This window comes from Lepidochelys kempii, chromosome 13 (assembly GCF_965140285.1).
Source record: "Lepidochelys kempii isolate rLepKem1 chromosome 13, rLepKem1.hap1, whole genome shotgun sequence".
NCBI lineage: Eukaryota > Metazoa > Chordata > Testudines > Cheloniidae > Lepidochelys > Lepidochelys kempii.
This window is the reverse complement of record NC_136392.1, coordinates 28,246,928-28,263,488: the sequence shown is the minus strand read 5'-3', so window position 1 is coordinate 28,263,488 and position 16,561 is coordinate 28,246,928. Positions and strand designations below refer to the sequence as shown.

Sequence of the window (16,561 nt, the reverse complement as noted above, 5' to 3'; positions counted from 1 at the left end):
GGAGATAGATCTGATGAGGAGGTGGGGTGCAGGGGGAGAACGAGGACTGATTGGCTAAAGAGACTGTGCCAAGGATTCAAATGGATGAGGACCTTGGGGTGGGAGTCTGGGACTGGGAGCCAATGGGGATGGGGAATGTGGAGGGTGGCAGCAGATGAAGGCTGGGGTTGGGAGACAGGCAGATCAGATCAGGAACCAGGACAAAGGGAACTGGGACTGGGTGGGAAAGGGACTGGGACTTGGATGAGAAGCCTGAGGAGTGGAGACTGGGACAGGCTAGGTGAAGAGCATGGGCCGGGAACCTGCAGGGTGAGAATGGTGGATACACAGGGTACTGTAGCCCAGGAGGGTCCAGTCTAAGAGTCAGGGGATTGTGAAATTCCACCCCAGGATAGGTGAAAGCACGAGGCCTGACTGCAGAGGGGGAGCACTCAGAGAGACCAGAAATAGGACAGAGGTGCCGCTCGCCCTGTAGCCCATGCTGACATTTCCTACCTTTTGAGTCCTTGACTTCACAACCTTCGTAATGTTCTTTTAATGGACCTTTGTGTGTGCAAGTGTAATTATGATGTCACAGATCAACAGCAGCCACTTAAAGATCATTCCGACCCAGTAGAAAATCCCACGATTTCATCCCTTCTGTATGGCTGCAGCAGGACACACCTGGAGAGTCAAATCAAGAACAATCTCCTGATAGATGACAGACATATTAGCAACTACATCATGTGTGGGAGCCCCTGAGCTGGGCAACTCACTCTACTGATTGATCCTTAACAAGTGATTGATGATCTGCCCTTAGGTTAAAACCCTACAGGGTAAATCCTAACTCCAGCACCTGGCCTGAGCAGCTGGGCTGGGTGCTGACCAGATGCATGGGAGATGGAGAAAGAATTCTTTCTCAGGCTGTGGAGCAGCTCCATGAAGGTGACTGCATCCCAGTGGCTGGAGTAGCCTCCCCAGCTCAAGCTCAGGGGTGCAAGCTCCGAGTGGCACTTACCTCAAGCAGCTCCCGGAAGCAGCAGCATGTCCCTTCTCCGGATCCTGTGAACAGGCGCAGCCAGGTGGCTCTGCACGCTGCCTCATCCGCAGGCACCGCCCCTGCAGTTCCCATTGGAGCGCTGGAGGGAGCCATTGGAGCACGTAGGAACTGGAGCAGGGCCATGCCACAGCTTCTGGGAGCCACATGGTGCAGCTCCTGACCCTGCGCCCTGGCTGGAGCACCGGAGTGGGGCCATGCCACGGCTTTCAGGAGCCATGTCGTGCGGCCCTCAACCCTGTGCCCCGGCTGAAGCACCGGAGCAGGGCCATGCTGTGGCTTCCAGGAGCCGCGTAGTATGGCCCCCCGACCCTGCGCCTCAGCTGGAGAGCCGGAGCGGAGCAAGCCCCAGACCCCACTCCCCAGCAGGAGCTCGCGGGCCGGCTTAAAACGGCTTGCAGGCCGCATCCGGCTTGCAGGCCGTAGTTTGCCCACCCCTGGGATAACAGAAGAGTGGGCAGTACCAGCAACAGGAGACAGAGACAGTTGGGGAGCTGGCCTGGAGGGAGAGTCAGTTAACATGTGTGAGAAGAACAGGGTCCTTCCTGACTAATTTTCAGCATCGATAACATCCTGGCCCTCTCCTCCAGGAGCTGTTGCCCAGCGCCTTGTGTTTGTCCTAGTTCAGTAGTTCTCAACTAAGGGTCTGTGGTGAGCCAGTTTCAGGGGGTCCATGAGGCCCAGCACCCTACAAGGCAGAAGCCCCGAGCTCCAGAGCCCCACAGGGCTAAAGCCCCAAGCCTCCCGCAAGCACAGTGGCTGAAGCCCGGAGTGACACCTCCCACCGCACTTGGGCCCTGGAGTTTTTATAGCATGTGGGGGGGGGGGCTCAGAAAGAAAAAGCTTGAGAACCCCAACCTAGAGTATGAGCTCCCCAGGGCAGGGAAGATCTAAAGCACCTGGTAAACACATGGCAGCACCACAGAAGTGACTCTGAATGAGAAGAGCACCATCAGGGACGTGGAGCTGCCGAGGACAGGAACCAGGCTGGACCACAAGCTCCAGCAGAACCCAAGAGCAGCTGGGGGCACACACAGAAAGACAGACAGAGGGAGGCACCTGGGCAGATCTGTACCAGACCAGGGCCCGGCTACTTTCTCGCTGCACAGCGGGCGTGAAGGGCTGCAATCACCATGTGTTAAATAGAAGCATGAAGGAAGCTGCTGTCCCCGCTCCTCCCTCTCTGTCAGAGCTGCAGCTGCGTGGGAAGCAGGAAGGAACAGAGCCCTGTATATTCATCCACTGACTAGGTTGTTCTCCCCAGTGGTAACTAGTGAATTCTGAGGAGTTGTGAACAGATGCAGGGGGCAACACTCCTCCTTGGTGTGGGGATAAGCCATGAACACCACAGCAGGAGAGACCCAGGTACCCACCCTTGTTAGGGACATGACTCCGACTTGTCCACAGAGATCGGCTCTGCAAAATGCTGGTATTCCGGTAGCACCTAGGGACCGCCACTGCGCTCGGAGCCCCATTGTGCTCTGTGCTCCAGAAAGACGTGGAAACAATCCCTGCGCTAATGAGCTCACTATGGAAAGAGACAAGAAACAGAGGTGCAATCATCTCCATGGTCACACAGCATCTGCTTTAGACCCCAACCCCATCTCCTCTGCCCATGACCCTACCCACTAGACCACACAGCCACTCCTACATAGCAGTATAGTGGTTTGGGTCCTATGTAATCAGGACTATTTCCACCCTCTTTATTTTTCCTCTCTCATTATTAATGGAAAAAAGCTAATCTAAGAAAGCGTTCCAGGGATCTTTATCTCAAGCCTTGAATTAGCCATCTCTAGCTGTACATTGCCAAGGGACCTGATTAGCCGCTGCCAGCTTTCAGACAACACAGATCTCTAGCTCCCCAAAGCCAGGCTCTGGAAGGGGTTTTCACCCTCTGCAAATGGATAGGAAAACGGATGTAGATTAGATCACAGCATGAGCCCAAATGTAATTAAAAACGAGAGGGCTAATCTTAGTGTGGGGGTGACTCCACAGACTTCAGGGAGTTTACGCCAGGGATGCATTTGGCCCCAAAGGCATGCTAGAAATACATGTAAAAGCTGGGCAGAGCTGGGACCTTTTGGACTGGCACCAGCATAACTGAGCTGCGTTTCCTTTGAGGTCTAAGTGGTTTCTGCTCTCAAGCAGCTGAGTTCTAATCAGAGCATTTATCACCACCTCATACAGAAGGTTGCCAGTGCTAACCCCTGTGGCGTGCACGGCTATCACTGCAGGTCATTCCCATAGGCATCATTAAGGGCCTGATGCAAACCCATGGATGGCAGCAAGAGGACACCTGATCCCTACATCGGGAGCTTGAGCAGACCCTGTGTTATCATGATCAATAAGCAATTGCTACATGGGATGCCAGAACAGCCCCCTAGAGCCCACCTTGGGCAGCAGCTCAGGCCTGGCGCTTCAGCTGAAGGGAAGACTCCCCTAACACACCCAGCCAGTGGCCCGCTGCTGCAGATGGAGGAAGGGAAATATCTCCTTGGGACCCCTCTAGACATCAACTGTTGCCCCCAAGCATGAGATTGCTGACTGCCCTTATCTCTTAGCATTTGAAACTACAGGCAGGATCAGTCATCCAGTCATTTCTTCACTAGCAGGGTCAGTGCCGCCAATGCCTAGAGCTCCGCCTCACTCAGGGCTGGTAGCGGTGTGTCATGGTTACTGCTCACGATGGCGCCAGGTGGTGGGAAGTGCCTGCTGACTCGGATCCATGGCTCCAAGGCCAGAAGGGACCATGTGACCATCTAGTCTGACTCCCTGTAGAACAAAGGCCAGAGACCTGCCCCAGATAGTCCCTAAAGCTTTTAGAACAATATCCCATTTTGAGCAAAAAATGGTCAGCACTGGAGAATCCCCCAGGCCCTTTGGTGCCGTGTTCCAATCGAGGAGCGATAGCAGCTCGAATCTGCACCCCAGAGGATCAGTGCCCTAGCCCCAGGGGGGAGGCATGGTCCAGTAGTTAAGATGCTTTCTGGGAAGCCACAAGACCTGTGTTCAATTTCCTGCTTTGCTACTGGCTTCCTCTTGCCTTAGGCAGGTCTCTTGGGGCTAGGCTCACAAAGGGGACTTAAGCACAGCAATGCCTCACTTCTTGGCACCCTGCTGCCCAGTGGGATTCACAGCCAGAGCTAGGTATCCAGCTTCCCTGTATAAAGCCTGGAGAGCATTAGGTGCCTAAGAATGGGATTCACAAAGGCTGCCTATGGTAGCGGATAAGAAATGCCAAGGAGAGGGGAGGGGCTTTGTCTGATTCGGAGCAGCATCATAGGGTGGAGATGGGCTTGCAGCCCCACAGGTAACAAGATCTGCTCACCTCCCAGGTGGGAAAATATTTTAGTCACATGACCAGAAAGATACGTGTCTCCCTTAGGCCGGGCCTGGGGTATGCAAAAGAGTGAGGGTGCCAGGCTGGACAGATGCTGGGGAAGCCGCAGCGGGATGCAGAATGCAAAAGGCTCCTGCAGGGAAGACCTGATGCACCAGGAAGTTGCACCAGCTAGGAAGGGCTGGGAGCGGCCTTCTAAAGCAGGGAATTGATTTGAACTGTGCAGATTTTATTTTGGGACTTTAAGTTATGTTCTGAGCTTTCATGTTAATCAACCCGGATGCTACAGAGGGCATTTAAACAGGTGAGGGGAAACTGCGGACAGGCTACTGCGGTGCAGAGCCACACCAGGCCACGAGGGAGCGCTCAGGAGGCAGTGACCTGGTTACACTCAAGGACTTGAACCCAGGTTTCCATTCCCCCAGATAGCAGGCCATTGGTCTGATTTGAAGCCGGAGCGTCCTGTTTGTGTGTGGTTTGTCCCCTGCCTGGTACCGATATAAAACCAGACATGGTTTTGTCCTGTCTCATGCACGGAGGATTCTGGTTTGGAGACTGCACCACTCCAGCATGGGTGGGGTCACGCAGGAGGGGGCAGGGACAACTGAGGGGAGGTTGTCCTGCATTCTGGGGGTGTGTCCGTGGCCACCCTACTCCAGAAGAGTGCCCAAACCACTGGGCTACTGGCTAGATTAAGTGGGGTGGGGCAGGGTCTCTCAGTCTCTCCTCTGATGCTGTTTGACTTCTGTCTCAGTGCTCCAAGGTAGAGAGGCCAGAGCACACGGCTCAGGGTTGGCTTGCACATTCGTGGACAGGAATCCCTTGACATCCCTGGCTGCCTGTGAAAGGGGGGATACTGTAGCAGGCAGGGAAAGGCTTCAGCCCAGATGGCAGGTTAGGCCAAAGCCTTCACGTTGTAAGGCCCCAAATCTGTCACCTTCAAGAAGCAACGCTCCTGTTCTTACACACATGCTACTGATCAAGCACGAGCTGAAGGGACTGCAGCAGATAGACACCATTAACGCAGACCAGACAGAGCAGCACTGAGAAATCCCAGTGCAAGCTCTGCTGACACGCATGCTCTTATCAAGTACTGAGGCCCAGCCGTTGATTGCCTCATTGCACGTCCCTTGCCTACATCTGGGGCTGAGCATCAGGCCTGGGAGACAGGGATCCCGCCCGCTGCTCATTTAGCAAGGACACAGGCCGTGCAATGAGGCTGTGCCAAATATCAAAAGGCAACGATTCATGATGGCTGCTCATTAGCCACAGCTTGCGCAGGAGAGCTGAAGAAGTGCTGCCAACTCTCAGGATTTTAGCATGTCTCATGCTCTTTTCATTACAGTCTCAACTCCAGGAATCATGTGATTATGTGAGACTCTCAGCTCTCATCTAAAAAACAAAACATGTTTCTAGCCCTCGTGGCTGAAGGGAAAAGGCTGAACATGACTTCTAAGGGCTCACAAGACCCCCACATTTATTATTTTTTTAAGTCTCATGATTTGGGGAGTTGGCATTGGCGATAGTAAATTCCAGCCCACAGACTAGTGGGACCCCTGGAGCCAAGTAATAATCACTAGAGGTTTCTCAGGTCATTTCTCTCCTCTTCCTTCTCTCTTTGCTATAGTATTCTTTACTGACTAGACTTCAGACATTGTGCTATTACCCAGCACATTGCACTGCAGGGCTTCATAAAAGAGGCAGGCCCAAACTCCTCTTCTGAACTCCCACAAACTTTGGGGCAGTGGGGAACGGTCTAGACTCCGAACACACATCTAGATTATGTGGCTGGCTCCTTCCTTCCAGCATATCAAACCAAACCCCCGGATCTGAGCACTCCTGAAATATAGGGGAATTAAATTCCAGATCATGCTTCAGGCCGCTTGTACTTCATGAGCAACAAGCAAATCAGTCATAACTGCCTTCCACCCAGACCCCCTTATCCTCCTCAGTGCATGATGCAAACCGCCCAGATTCATGAGTCTCTAAGAGAAACAACCTTGCTGTTTGAATGAGTAGCAAAAGGAAGGCAGGCTTGGCCATTCCATTGCCTAGAAGCAGGGCTCACCTTGGTTTGGATGCCTCTCACAATGACTCCCTTTTTGTCTCCGTTACCTTGAGCCTTCTCTCTGGTCTGGCGCACCTTGTAACTAATAAATGGCTCGCAACCGGCGTTGGACATGCCTGATGTATCCTGCGGTTTCTAGGGACATTGACTCGTTCTCTGTCTCCCTTCATGCTATTGACCATTTTGTTTCTGTGACTTCTCCTACCAGGGGCTTCACAGATGCCAGTCCAGGTTTATCCCACAGCTGCCTTGTCCGCTTTGCCCAGGAGCAAATGGATCCCAAACACTCAGGGTGACATGACCATAGCAGTCAATGGGAGTCAATGGGGGCTGAGTCAGGCCAGTGTAGATGGCTATGGAACCACTCCCTTAATGACCAAGGCCAGGCAGACTAGACTGGCCACTTCTGCACAGCAATCACACAGCTTTCCCTTAGCAACGAGCAAAAAGAAAGGCTCTTTTGACTCCTTTCAATAGCTTATTGCAGGGAAGAACGAGTCAAGTGGACAGCACAAAGCTCATCCAGAGGGAGCAATCCTGAATAAGTGTCTGCCAGATGGACTGTCAGACCTAAGAGGACTTTTCTATCCTCACGAGTCTATGAGCTACTAGTTAGCAGCTCCCTCTGGTTTCCATGCAGCATGTGGCCAAGACTCCCTCAGAGCCACCTCAATATTCATTGCGCTAGGCGGGGCTGGTCCGTGCACTACCAGGCAAGACACTAGGGCCATCACCCCCATCCTTCCAAAAGTGCCATGGAGTCTTTAATGGCCATGAGTGCCCAGAACCTCCTGTTCCGGTCTCCTCAGAAATAGGGCACCTTCCACAGCACAGCACCCCCTAGTGTTAGGCTGGGGCATTGTGTCTGCATGGGGGTGAACGGGAGAGTGCCTGTAACTCACCATTGCCTGGGGATCTGTAGAAATGTAACAGGCTTCTATTGGAATTAGGGTGACCAGATGTCCTGATTTTATAGGGACAGTCCCGATTTTTAGGTCTTTTTCTTATATAGGATCCTATTACCCCCCCGCCCCCATCTAGATTTTTCACATTTGCTCTCTGGTCACCCTGATTGGAATCACTCTTCAGTCCTGTCTGGTGCAATAGAGAATTCCAGCCTTGCCACGGGATTTTTGAAGCATCCTACAGAATTGCCTGGCAAGGACAGAATTCGCTATCCAGTTCTAGTGGCCAGCTCAGACGTGGCACCGCTGAGTGACTAGGGCAGGGACTGGGAGTCAGGAGACCTTGCTTCTATTCCCAGCTGGGGATCCTGGGCAAGTCGCTTTTCCCTCCCTGCATCTTATGTCTGTCGTGTCTAGTTAGATGTGAAGGTCTTTGGGGCAGGACTGTCTCTTAGTATAGGTATGTGCTCCAGCACGCACCAGCCTAACACAGGAGCCAGTCTAGGGCAACAGGCGACAACTGAGCAGCTGCCATTTGAATTCATTCCACAATGATGAGGCTTAATAGAAGCGACCAAGTTAAAAGCCAGGGCCTGCTTCAGCAGGCAGAAAGCCTCTGGTTTTACCAACGCTACACCACCGTCCCTGCCAGGTCTTCGGCACTTTACAATTAATAGGCCATTGAGAGCAAAGGCTGGGGGCATTAAAAACGAAAGAGGTGATGCTGAGTAATGAACAGCTTTAGGATGTGGTTAAAATCAATGCTGCTGCCTTTAGCAGGAGGCACCTGAATCATTTAGAAAAGCCACAAGGATGGTCCTGAGTTCACAGGGAATTGCAAATGCCATTTAACTGTTGTGATTTACTTCTCCAGCAATCCCGACCCATATAGACCCTGACATGTTGGCCTGGCTTTGCACTGGGCTGCCCCCTGCTGGTACTGCATCCACTCTGCAGGGCTTATTTTCCCTCGCATTCCACAGATCTTGTCTGGCTCTTGCTTTTCCAGCATTAATCTGATCATTAGGGTCCGGGTGGGACTAGATCTTGTCCGGCACCAAAATTTCTGCTTTGCAGGAAATGTCAGGATTTCAAATTTTGTTTTCATCCTGAATCGGGACAAAACGTCAGCTTTCCAGATTTCCTGCCAAATGAAATGGTCGAAAAAAATTGTTGGGGGGGTGGGGGGTGTCAATCAAAAAGTTTCATTGAGACAAAACTGAAACATTTCATTTTGATGTAATCAACAAGTTTCATTTCTAAGTGGAGTGTTTAAAACAAAATTAAATAATATTTCGTAATAAAACGTGAAACTAAAAGTCACTGAGAAACAAAAAGTCACATTTCGATTTTTTTTCTTCAAAACAAAGTTTCGCTGAAATCAGTGCAGGCCCGTGGAACATTTTGATTTGGATGAACAGGGGTTTTCTGATGGAAACAACTTCCATCCGAACATTTTCAACCAGCGTTACACTAAGGTTCGGCCTCCAGCAGGCGGTTAGCGGTACTGCTGTAGGGCGAAGAGTTTCACTGCTTACAGCTCATCTCCCCCAGCTTCAGACGACACCCAGTCCCCGCCAGCACAGTGCCAGGACTTTGAGAACATTACCTGAGGCACCTAAATGTCCATGTTTGGGCCCAAATTTCTAACCTTTGCTCCTGTCGCCTCTCCATCCTTTCCACCCGTCTTCTAACAATGCTCCGAATGGTACCAACTTTTGCGGAAGTCACTGAGAGAGGGGGGATCTGAAGGTCGCTGGAAGCTAGATCATCAGTGCATCAATTCTTTCACAGAACCAATAGGGGAGCAATTAAGTGGCAACTGCCCAAAGCATCAACCTAATGTTCAGTTCTATAAACCAAGAGAGAACAAGAGAGAACAAAACAGCCCTGGAAATGACAGTTTGACATCGTCTGGCCAAGAAAAACAAACCAGTTGCCTCCAAACCACTTCCCCCAATGGCCCTGGAGCCTGATAAAGTGACAGATGTCACTAGTTGTGACAAGTGGACTTTTAGCAGAGGGCAACCTAATAATAGTCCCATTATCAAACAAGCTGACTCACTGTGCTGGCTGCTGAAGATTGGGAGGAAACCCAGGATTATTACCTGGAATTGATGCCACATTTACAGACCTAGAGACAATGGGTTCTGACTTTAATAGTTGCAGATGGAAAGCAGCTAAATCATCCCACTGCAAGAGCCACCTATAGTTCCCAACCCCCTATAACTCCAGACGTGCTGCATTTCATGACCCCGCGTGCAGGCCTGCTAACACCGGCCTTCTGAATTCAACCTTGGGGACCAGGTCTATGGAATGGAGACCCAGAATGTATATCTCCTTCATAACTCTGGCCAGCTCCTTGCTTTCTGCGTCAGCCTGGCTGTGCCTTCGCCTCCTCCAGGAGCTGAGTCCTTCACCAAAATCCTAGGACGCCAGGAAGCTGCTCGCTGGAATCTGGCAGCCCAGAGACCCCCCAAAAGCATGTATGCTGCCTAGGTGTGCGGGGTGAGGATCAGTCACTGACTGCCCCAGTAAGGGAGAATGCCCAGAGGTTTGTTGATGTAGTCGTTCTTGTTATCAAACCAGGAACTATGCCGGCAATTACATCCCACGGTGACGGACACCTTACAAACGCCTAGCCAGATAGGAGCTCCTCTGAGGCTGCCATGCCATGGTGCCACCTCCAGCACCGTGCCAAGCGGAGCTGATGGACTGGTTCAGTCTGTAACAAGGCATGTGTCAGTTGGGGCCAGGAATCCTCCAGCCACATGTTCCAAACACTGATGGCAAAGGGACTCTTTGGAATGCACCAAAGGGCTGTGTCTTATAGCCATTGTGCCACTTCTCTCTCCACACTCTCCATCAGATATGGTGGGGGAGAGGGGAAGTGGGCCTGACCTCTATCCACAAAGATCAGACGTCGGACCAGAAGGCTGTGTGCTCAGATCATGCTCGAGTCCTAGGCTGCTGCTTTGTTAATTTCCCTGCCTCCCACCCCAGGAGGTTTGTGCTCCCTTCTCACAATGTGTGTGTGTGCGGGAGGGATGCTGGGGGTGAAGGAACCAATTTTCACACAGCTGGTCCATGCCAGGGTGACGTCATCCTTTTTCGTTGCTCCATTGAGCCAAAAGCGAGAGGGTTTGCTCCACTGATGTCCCTTAGCGCTTGTATCAACTGGGTGGGAAACACACTGATGAATGAATAACTACATCTGTCAGTCAGTAGACAACAGGCTAACCCCAAAGGCAGGCTGAGAGGGCAGGAATGAGGGGAAAGAAAAATGGCCAGATAGGAATTGCACCTGCAGCATGGTCAGGTGCCTTACACACTGAGTCACTAGCCTACCACAAAACCAGCCTCTCCTCCACCAGATGGGCTCATAGGATAGGAAACCAGACTTTCCTTGCTCTCCCTGAATACAGTTCTTCAGTCAGCTAGGGCATTAGCTGCTTTGTGCAGGGGGTTGGACTAGATGACCTCCTGAGGTCCCTTCCAACCCTGATATTCTATGATTCTATGATTAGGTGCCGAAAGCCAAGGTCTTCGTCACTGTTCCCTGCCGACAAGGTGACCACGGCTATTTTCCCAATCAAGAGATGGGACAGTTTTGTGGGGACAGCTTTAGGGCCTGAACTAGTTGCTGACCAGTAGGGTTACCAGATAGCAACTGTGAAAAAAAGGGACGGGGGTGGTGGGTAATAGGTGCCTATATAAGTCCCCAAAAATGGGACTGTCCCTTTAAAAACAGAACATCCGGTCACGCTACTGACCAGATAACATTACACTCAATTGAAGTGTGTGTCACTAGCGGGAATTCCAACTGCACAGAGAGTGGAAGAGTGGAAGCTGGTTTCCAGGAAAAAGTTTCTCCTGTCGCCCTCACCAGCAGTGGTTAGCGTTACTGGGGGTCAACCAAGCACCTCTGCTAGCACGGTCTCAAGAGAATTTTTTAATTTTCTCCAAACACTGTTCAGCTGACTGAGCCCTCATTCCCCTGGACTGTTTGCTCCTGGTGAAGATGCAGCAAATGCAACTGGTTCCAGAATGTATGTGGGAGACCCATGTGAACAGCTGTGAAGGTTTGGATTACTGACACGACAACGCATCAGGCATCCCAAATTCAGCTGCTGTGTCAATGGGACATGATCTGACTAGCTGTGAGTTTCGGTGAAGAAGCAGGACTTATAGTGAGTTTGCCCTCATGAGGCATTGCAAACCCTTCCCAAAACACCCTGCACTAGACGGTGGCAAGTTGCACAGTGAGATAGCTACTCCTGGCGCGCTGCTCTCTGCATCGATGCAAGCGCTGCTAGTGAGGACGCACGCTGACGACACAAGGAGTGGAGGGTGGACAGGCAAAAGCAATTTAATTACCGTGGAGGCCGTACATCGACGTAACTTAGGTTGATTTAGTTTTGTAGTGTAGACTTGCCCCAAGTAGTCTGCCAAAAGGCTGTACTTTCCCGCCTGCATGTAGCTGGAGCTAAGAGTCTCCCTCAGGGTCTATTGATGGGGTGTTGTTGAACTGCAATGGTCTAGTTGTTTCTTCCTCCTCCCTTTGCCTGTGGGATGAAGGAGGCTGAGGCTGGGTAAAGGTTTAGTGCAGTTTGGATGCTGTATTAACTCCTTTCCCCACGGATCAGTGTGCAATGGGGGATTTGGTTGAAGGCGCCAGGAATCCTCTAGTCATGGGCACCAAGCATGACCCTCTTTGCAATGGAGAAGTGGGTACAAAGGGCTGCTTCTAATGCAGTCAGTGACTCTTCACACCCTCTCATTTTCCTGTGATTGGGAAAGTGCTTTGCCTGACTTCTAGCCACAAAGGCTAATGGGGTCAGAGAGGGAGAGTACTTGTTGGAGATTCTCTCCAAGAGGCCAGAGGCAAACTGGCAACATCAATGACCTTGTGACACAATGTAACATGTCTCACTCCAGATCAGAAAGTTGTGTGTCCAAATCACACCAAGGTAGTGTGTTTTCTTCTGCTGCTTTTTTCTTTCGTTTTTAAAATTTCCCTGCCTCCCATGCCACCTTGGTGGTTGATACGGTCTCATAAGAATATAAGAATGGCCATACTGGCTCAGACCAAAGGTCCATCTAGCCCAGTATCCTGTCTTCCAACAGTGGCTAATGCCAGGTGCCTCAGAGGAAATGAACAAAAAGGTGATCATCAAGTGATCCATCCCCTGCCCCCCATTCCCAGCTTCTGGTAAATAGAGGCGAGGGACACCATCCCTGCTCACAGTGTTCATGAGGTGGGCAGGGGCACAAGGGGTGGGGTGAAGGTACCAGTCTTCCAGGCTGTGAGCTGGGAAGCGATGTCATCCTATCCATCACCCCACTGAGCCGAAAGCAAGCACTTGCTAACTAGGAAATAATTCAAAATGAATAACTGCATATGTCCATCAGTAAATCCTAGGCTAACTCAAAAGGTGGACTGCTAGGGCAGGAGTGAAAGGGAAGGAAAGCCCTCACAGGCATTTGGGATTCCAACCAACACTCTTCAGAGCTAAGGAAGATCTCTGTGAAGCTCAAAACCTTCTCCCACGCACCAGTCGATGATGGCCCAATGAAAGAGACGTTGCCTCTCTCCACATTTACAGTCAGACAGCTTCCCAGGCAGGCTGTTCGCTCAGTTGCATTAGCACAAACAAAGAAACATATTGCAGATGTAAAAAGCCCTGAGAGCTTTAACTGCTGAAATGAAAGCACCTGAGCGTTCAGGGATCTTGACAGCAGTTCCTGGGTCACCAGAATGTGATCTGAGAGGCTGCGACTTTCCATTAAGAAGCAGCAAATGGTGCATTTAGCTTAAGACAGAAGCAGGAGAGCTTTTCCCTGGTCTCAAACCAGGAACCTTTGGCATGCAAGGTAAAAGTGATAGTCACAGCAGTACAACCACAGGGCAGCTGCTGTGGGCTCAGAGATGCACTCTGCTGGAGGGGAACACATGCTGTTGTTTTGGTCTATTCCACCCTCTCCTACCCCTAGATCCCCTTATGATTCCACTAACCCACCAGCCTCCCCTGCCAAACAGAGCTGGCAGTGTTAAGACCCAGCATTAACAGAAGCGCCTCATTATGTGCCCAGCCTGCACTGACAAGCGGCAGGAGTCGGGAATGAAGTTGGTGTGAGGAGCTGAAATTGTGTGAGGGAGGGACACTCACTCCTTGGCCTCCTTCAGGTGATGGCTGAAGGGTCCTGTGTAGAGCATTGGTGGCTCAGGGGTAGAAATCTCGCCCACCCAGCATCAGGCCAGCTCTGGTTCCTGGCCAGCACACTGGGCACTCCCAGCTCAGTGTTGATGCCTCCAGTTGTCTCCAAGCTGTGGTGGTCTGGAGAAGCGTTTGTGTTCTCCTCTTTGCTTCTCCAGCTCTTCTCTCTCTGGACTGTGGCTTAGGCTTTGAGCAAAAAAAAAGCTGTACTTCCCTGGCAGGCAGCCGGGGCAAATATGGTCATGCAGGGGCTGGTAGCTGTGGTGTCTGGCTGCTTCTTCCTCCCTTTGTCTGTGGAGTTCAGAATAGCCAGGGAGGCTTCAGGTGGAGAAAAGTTTGTTGCAGTGTTAAGCTCCAGCCCACCCTGTTGTTCAGTGCGTAATATGGCATTTGCCAGCAGGGCCAGGAATCCTCTGGCCATGGGCACTCAGCGTCCATGGCAAAGACCAGCTTTGGAATGAAGAGGGCACAAAGGGCTGCCTCCCATGGCTCTTGGGGCTGTGTCCCTCTTTGTATGCGCCATTGTATATGGTGATGAGGGAACAGGCTGTGCCTGATTCCAGTTACAAAAGCAAAGCGGGGAGGGAGAATAAGTTGCAGTAGTTTGCTCCAAGAAAGGCATGTTAATCAGTGACCTTGTGGCGCAATGGTAGCGCGTCTGACTCCAGATCAGAAGGTTGTGTGTTCAAATCACATCAGGGTCAGGTGTTTCCCTCTTTGATTTTTTTTTTTTTTTTAAATGTCTCCCCGCCCAATCTCTGGAGGTTTGCGATGCCTTCTTGCAGCCTGGGGGGGTGTAGTAGGAGCAGAAAACTTGTGGTGAAGGAACAGCTTTAGTATCTCTCTCCACTAATTAAAGCTGCAATATTTGTATGTTTGACTTTCCTGAAGAACTTTTGGGGGAGGAATTCCCAAAATCCGTCTCCCTATTTTTGCATTTTAAGAGTAACTTTAACCTCCCCTTCATGTCTCTAAAGCATTGCCTATTTTAAATAAACATTCTTCACCCGTGTCATCTCCCACACGGACACCATGTCCTATTATTTAAACATTTTATTAAAACCAGTGTCTAAAAAATTATATAATACATGGGTTGGGAAAAGTGTTTCTGTACATCTGGGTATAGTGCTTAGATTATCCAAAGTTTGTTTTTAAAGTCATAGGATACATAGAGTACATAATCAGCAATAACCCAAATTTCGGTGAATAGATTTAACAATACAGTTTAGATATTAGAATCCGAATACTCGGGGTACATCACTCATGAAAAGTTGTATAGAGATTTGATTGTGGAAAGCAAAATATATCAATGAGTGGAGATTGTCCCTCAGTACTTGAGCATTAGGTTGGTTGTCCATTTAGAAAATACCATCCATGAGGAAAGTATGTGTTACTTTTCTGATCGCACTTCTCACTGGCACTCCAGCTCATCCCTCCTGGTACTGCCGATGTCAAGTGATGTGTTCTATATAGATGTCCCTCGACCACCTGATGGCATCCGACATCATGAGTTTCTGCATCACCTGAGCGTAGCTTTGACTGATTCCACATTCTCTCAGCACTTGCTCGTTACTAGGGTCCCATACGCCTAAAGCTCCAACGATCAGTATGTGTGTCTGGACCTGGTAACCACCCTTAGCTCTCAAGGTTTCGGCCAGAAGGGCATATTTCTCTACCTTTTGAGCTTGGGCATTGTGAAAGGCTGGGATCCTGTTCTCGAATGGCACTGTGACGTCCACCATGATTATCTTCTTCTGGTCCTCATTGGTGATGATGATGTCCGGTCGCAGTTGGTTGTAGGTTCCAGGGATGGTAGAGTTTATGGCAACCTTCCCCACGGGTGTCGGGGATGGCTCCGGCCAGGCAACCTTGGATGGCAGTGTGTTGCAGCTGCCAACCTCTTGAATGGGGCTTATAGCTACCCAGGACGTGGGGTAGCATCCTGTTTTTACACGGCATGGGCCTCTGATTGGGAAGACTTTTAGCTGGAAAAATAAAGAGGGTCTTGTTAGGGCAAGTATGCTTCCTCACTGTTCCCAAAACTCCCAGATTCCTACTTTTTTTTTTTGGGGGGGGGGGGGGATTCACATTTATTTCTTCAGGCTTTTTCTGTTCTTTTGCCTGCTAAGTTACAGCTTATCAAAGATCAGGAAAAAAACAAAAACAAAAAAACAAAAAACCCTACCTTATCTTGGGCTTTGATGATGCTCGGGAATCTTTAACTTCTTTGATGCCTCTCAGGGGAGTGTAGAGTTGAGCTACAGAGCAAAACACCCTAATTCCTTGTGAGCAGCATTTCAGGTGAGGCCTCATGTTGAATTATTTGGTTTGCTAACTAAAACTAAGTGAATGTTTGTAACTCCATGACTGTGTGTGCCTGAGTGCAAACACAAAAACTTTTTTCTTTTACAATTCCCATGACACTTGGATTTTTGTTTATTTTGTTAAGGCTTAGCCCTAACGGTTAGAATTGTTTGCCTATAGTGAGTTCTGCATTTCAGGTCTCTGTATAAGCCATTCACTGATGAATGCCTTTGAAAATAATCAGTAAGAGGAAAATCTTTTCAGCAATAGGCATTTGCCCAGAGTTAATGCAAAGAGCAGATCAGGGTGCCTGCCTGCAATGGACATAGTAGTGCTTAGGTTTCCTCATCATTGTACAGAACCTAGCATGAGGGGGTCCGGAGCAAGCACAGAACGAAGACTGTTCATCTCCAAAGCATCTATTTACTCATCCTTGCTACCCGACAGCACGTGTGCTGCAGAAGATCGGGTACAGGACAGGGCTTTAGGAGACCTGGTTCTGCTCCCGTGTGACTATGGGCTGGTCACCTTATCGGTGTACCTATAGTGTACGCAGCTATATGATGGAGATAATGAATCTGAATCTCCTTTGTAAAGCACTGGGAGGTCTACAGCTGAGAAGCACCAGGGTTACTGCAGAGGGGGCACGGCAGCGTTCTAGAACAGTAGCCCAAGATCAAGTGCATGACT

General features: G+C 50.4%; 1 non-coding gene across 1 annotated transcript; it reads left to right on the top strand.

The window, feature by feature from the left end:
* The first annotated feature begins 14,199 nt into the window (after positions 1-14,199).
* Positions 14,200-14,271, top strand: TRNAW-CCA (transfer RNA tryptophan (anticodon CCA)). Its single transcript has one exon. It is a non-coding gene; the product is annotated as a tRNA-Trp (tRNA).
* Positions 14,272-16,561: the final 2,290 nt, after the last annotated feature.